Source organism: Diprion similis, chromosome 10, assembly GCF_021155765.1.
Source record: "Diprion similis isolate iyDipSimi1 chromosome 10, iyDipSimi1.1, whole genome shotgun sequence".
NCBI lineage: Eukaryota > Metazoa > Arthropoda > Insecta > Hymenoptera > Diprionidae > Diprion > Diprion similis.
Window position 1 is genome coordinate 7,996,501 of NC_060114.1, and position 6,000 is coordinate 8,002,500.

Here is a 6,000-nt window from a genome sequence, read left to right on the forward strand (position 1 = left end):
CAACTGAATGTGGAAATTATACCTCAAGACGAGGATCCGGTGCAGTACAAGACTGAGAATTTTCATTCTCGCTACCATCCCCAAGCATGGCGGGCCCAGGATAAACTGAGAATGATTTTTGGGGTCAATTAATGTGCTCGACGAAAAATGCTGACGGTGTGTTTGCGCCGTTTCACCGCGACGTCAACACAACGTTTTATTCTCCCTGGACTACTACAAATTACAGGTTTTCACATTTTCGGCCTTTCAAACGCAAACAGTAATCCCGCAATTACTTGACAGTTTGTGAGTTGTCCTGCAACAACGAATCGGTGGCGCTATCTGTTCAACAAAACGTCAAGTACTGCACAAATTCATTTGCGGGCTGCCAGTATTCGCGGCAATTTCTGCAGTGCACCGTTGACTTGTTCTACGTTACCAACCGTTACTGCCGCGCTTTAAAAATTATCTGTAAGATGGCGCCACTAAAGGTTTAAACACACAGTTTCACCAAATTTCCGATTACGTTTTTACCGAGGTAACAAGCAACGGAAAGAAAGAACACGATTAACCCGCGTATATTCAACGAAGTTTTGTACTTCATTTAATTTTTTAATTTTTTTTCACGACACGCACGTTTATATATTACTAATTTTTTTATTCTTTTCAGAATACATTATATTACACATATGTATTATACATACGTCATCATACATGCATTGCACTGTCGATGTTACATTTCTTATTCTCTATATATCACATTTCATAACTCTGTTCATGTATCTTTCTTTAAGCATTTTCTTTTCCTGCTTTACAAGTCATTATCAATATATATATATTTTTTTTTTTTTTTTATAAAATAGAATAACGTTATTTAAAATGTATACATACGTACACATATGTATTACTTGTACAATATACTTTCAAATTTTATTCCTTCTTTTTATATAATATATATGTATAAGTATACTGTGGTAGTTTTTTTTTCAATTTTTATTGGTATTCCTATGGTTAACATCGATCATATGGTGTGGGTATTTGTACGCTGCAGCACATACACAATATGCGGCATAATATAAGGAGGATGGTAATCAACTAACTTTCTTCTTTAATTCGCATCAAGCAAATTAAACGCTCGTAATCGTGATCATCATAATACGTTATACCGATGTATCATGCATATGTACGTCATGGATATTTTAGCTAATGATAAATTGGTAATTAATGAAAACAAGAAGGATTATAAAAAGACAAGATGTAAAGCCAGTAGCAAAAAATTAAAATACATTATTAAGTCAAAGATATACAAAAATGGTTTTTTTTTCCTCTCAAATCTATATGACACAACATACATAGGCATACAAACAACTATAGACTGTCATCGCAACATGTTCATGTATTCTACAATAGATAGTAATAATTCTATATGATCCGCTTTCATAATAGGACGGGTGGTTTATGCCTATTTAAGGGCATCCTGCCAAATTTTCAGATTCGCAGTTTCTGTTTTTTTTTTCACCTTCTTATATTGCACATAATTGCAAAAAATTATTATTTCTCTAGCGTTTATAATTATATAGGACGTATTCAGTAATAGTTACAGGGACGTTTGCTGCCTAATCAACGTGTTTTAGGCGTTGTGTCTCGATTTTTTGGTTATGGCTGTATTTCAACGTCTGAAAAGTGTCTAATTTTGGACGTACTTTAAACGTCTTAAGCGTCTCATCCATACGTATTTTTGTCTCGATGACAGACGCCTAAATTACGTCTAAGAGACGCCTAACGAAAAAATGACTGAGAACAACGCCTAAAGGTCAGACGTTTAGAAATAAAACGACTCACTATCGGATGTCTTTAAAAAGAAGACTACAAAATACGGAGTCTTTTTTGGACGTCTTTGCGTTGGTCGTCTGGAATAGCGTACAAATTACATGCAATATCCGTTGTGTGTACATTTACAATTATATGCGCATGTGCGCAACTAAAATTGAACAGAAACTTTGAGAATTTAATGACTTTATCGATAAAGTTATGGGGGGAAGTCATTTTTCGTGAAAAGGATAGTTATGTTTACCTAAGACAAATACTTATAAGTTTAAAATCTACGTTGTTACGTCTCTCCATGTTTCATAGTTCAATGCAATACATTACATAGATATATACGGAACATCGACTGCAATATTCTTTCAATTATATACTGATTACCAATTATGGTTTATACGGTACTGAAGGTTTATTGAATTCCGTATTTCTTTTATACGATTTTTTCTTTTTTTTTTTTTTCATTCAATTCAAATTTATTCTCTGCAGTCTCACGCATGGATCTAAACATTTATATTATACAGGCACTTTAATAGCTATTAAATATATTATGTACATACATTTGTACAATCAAGGCGCCCCATTTCGAATCACCCATTGAAATAGTTCGGTTTTAAGCGAGACGTAAATAAATTGTTCGGATGAAAATTGAAGAATTTCGGGAAAACTCCCAAAAATACGAAATTCGAAAAATCAAACCTTATGCTAGAAAACCGTGACGTAATATTTACTGATTCGAGAAGAGTTGAAATGTTGAAATTTAACAATGTTTGACTGTTTCGATTACAAATTTCAATTACGAGAGGGTAGAAAAAAATATTTCTGCTTAAACATAAGCGAATTTAATATTTTTTCCAAAATCACGTATTTTGCGAAATATCCTAATACGTTTTTTTAATATAGGACACCCGGTACATGAATGAGATAGGAAATTTTTCGTACAATTATATACATATATAGTAGATGTTACATGGATATTCAATCGTAAAAACGTAGATATAATAGATATTAGGTATTATTATATTGCATACTATTTATGATTACATATATATAATATACGTATAGCATAGGTATAATTGCATAATACATCCGTTATGCGTACACAAATATGTATACATATTATGTATATATATTAGGGTGTGTCAAATTAGGAAAAATTTTCGAATTTCCTTGGTGGCCTTGGCTTAAATGTTAGATTTAGCTTGAAACAAATGTGTCAAAAAAACTGAGGGCTGTGGCGGAAGATTTAGGGGTTCCAAAAATCATTTAAACGTATATTGTCATCTCTTTATTGTGAGAAAATATTTATCGAAGCTAAAAGATGTTAATTTCAAACTCGTTGGTAAGAAACGGTAAGAAACGATCCTCGAAAAAAATAAAATTCCCAATTTTTTGTTTGATTTTTATGAGAAAAACCCACATTGAAACAGAAATTAATATTTTTTATAGTTGAAAGTTGTCAACATTAAAGCCGTGTGCCCCAAGGAAATTCGACTTTTTTTTTAATTTAACATCCCCTAATATACATAGTCTAGGGTGGTCCTTAATAAGGTCATTTCCGAATTTCGACCAGCTCATCCCCAAATCGGCGTTAGATAATTCAAAGATAACTCCCTAATTTTTTCAGATTTTTATCTCAACTTTAACCAGAGTCCCAAAGAGGGTGGATTTTATTCAACCCTTTCAGGGACACATCGAATCTACTGAACGGATTTCGATGAAATTTGGTATAAGGGGGTTTCTTGGATCGCTGATTACGAATTTGAACTCAACATTTGAAAATTCAAAAGTGGCGGATCCAATATGGTGGAGCGAAATCCAAAAACTCGGTACTCGGAGGATTTCGAACTCGCTGCTCACGAATCTGAACTCGAAATTACAAAATTAAGAATGGTGGATCCAATATGGCAATATCAAGCAGCTTTTGGGTTTTTGGTCCACCATATTGAATCCGCCATTTCAAATTTTCAAATTTCGAGTTCATAGTGGTAATCGAAGACCTAAAAAACCACCTCATAAAAAATTTTTTGTAAGTCTGTTGTGGATTTCATGTGCCTCAGAAAGGGTTGAATGGGGAAATACACCCTCTCGAGGGCACGAGTTAGAGCCGAGTTACATTGTAAAAAAAATAAGGGAATTATTTTTTAATTACTTGGAGCCGATTCGGGGGACAAGGTGGTCAAAAGTCAAAAACGACCTTTTCAAAGACTCCTCTAATATATGTATACATACTCATACAAGATATATACATTTTATCACGTAGTAAATCAATAGATAACTATGATAATCGCTAGTGGGGCTTGTCTTGAATGTGAATTTTGTTTTTTTGTCTTCTTCATTCGTTTACTTCTCTTTATATACTAAAATTCGCAAAAGTTTCTGGAAGTTAGGTATTTTTATGCACATCATAAACTATCACACCTAATTATTTTTTTTCAGTTGAAAAACTTTACATATATTTTATACATAATGTATCCTTGCGTTTATACGGTTTTTAAACAAGGCCGCGAAACGTATTATACATGTTAAACATATATTATATGTGTCCAATCATTCATTACTTATCACTTGAAAAAATCACATAACGTTATACGAGATATATTATATACGTATGGGGCGTTCCAAGTGAAATCTAGGAATCGTTTCCCTCGTGCCATCAGATCCTTTTAGATAAAAAATTTTTCTCGCATTGATTCCACTTCAAAAGAAGCCTAATTTTTTTTAGGTGGCGCGACGATCGTTTTGTGTAAAAAGGGGATAACTAAAAAAGCACTATTTTTTAAATTCTGTAACTTGTACCACAGAATCTGGGTGAAAAATAAGTAATATCTATTATAATTACAAAGTGGGCTGCGGCTGCATCATATTAAAAAAAAAAAATTATTTTTTTTTCCTAGTATCCAAAATAAAAAATCAAAAAATCAAAGTCTAATGGTCTTCACAGAAGAGGGGGGGGGGGGGGGGGGGGGGGGGTAGAAGAATAAATCGTGTCTTGGAAAATTTTGATATTTAGCACATTTTAAAAAAAAAATGTGAAAAATGTTTTTATCTTTTGATATTTTTTATTGAAAATAAACAAAGTGGAATGAATGCGAAAAAAAAATTTATCCAAAGATCTGATGACACGAGACGAATATAAATCCGTGACTTCACCCCATATATATATATATATATTGTATATATATAATATAGATATTTGTTATTCAATGTAACACAGTTACGCATTAAAAATTTATTTTTTATCGTATACGTAGATTTACAATATTATATTTAATGTAGGTACATGTAAAATAGCGAGAAAACAGAGATGCAGGAAAATTGAAAATTTGATTACCACGCGTATACGTATTAGTAGGTGAGTAATACCTATAAACATATACACAAAGGTATATCCGTTCAAACATACATTCAATATCCAAGTAATAACGAAAGTGATCGCGGATGATTATAACGTACAGTGTACATATATTAATATTAATATATATATATATATACGTATTACGACGTAGGTAAAACGAAGCTGCTTACGTTGTCTGAAATTTAGTAGAAACGGTGAATCATTATTAATATTTAGGAGTTGGTGAGTCCCCCGGCACTCCCCAATTCCCAAATATTATTACTAATGAAGCTGCTTATTTCCACATGTTATGCAAGTAGTGAATTGATATACAGCTTATACTATTTAAATGTACATATATTTGGGTAAATATATATATATATTGTGTATTCGATATTTTATAATATGTACAATGCACACACAAAGGTATGCTTGTATATGTGTATAGGATAGGTAGATAGAATAAATTATAACCAAACAATTCGAGAGGGTGTTGTGGATAAAGACGTCTATTTATCAGACGCGTTGATTACGCGAGCGGAAAGAGTTTCGTGAATCGTCTTTCGCACGGAATTTTTTTTTTATATATTCTTGGTTACTTTTCTTTTATTTTCGAATTTACCGTCGTCGTCTTCAAGACTACTCGTAAAATTTTTTTAAATTTTTTTTCTTATACGTCTCTAATACCGAAACGAAGGTTGGCTAGATTGATAGATATAGGTATAGGCGTATACACGCGTTTAATCGTTACATAAATGTACACGTCGTGTGATTTATTATATGTGTATATATATATATACGTCTACCTCTCACTATTATGTCTTCCTTCACTTTTTATTTACGTATATATATATATATATACT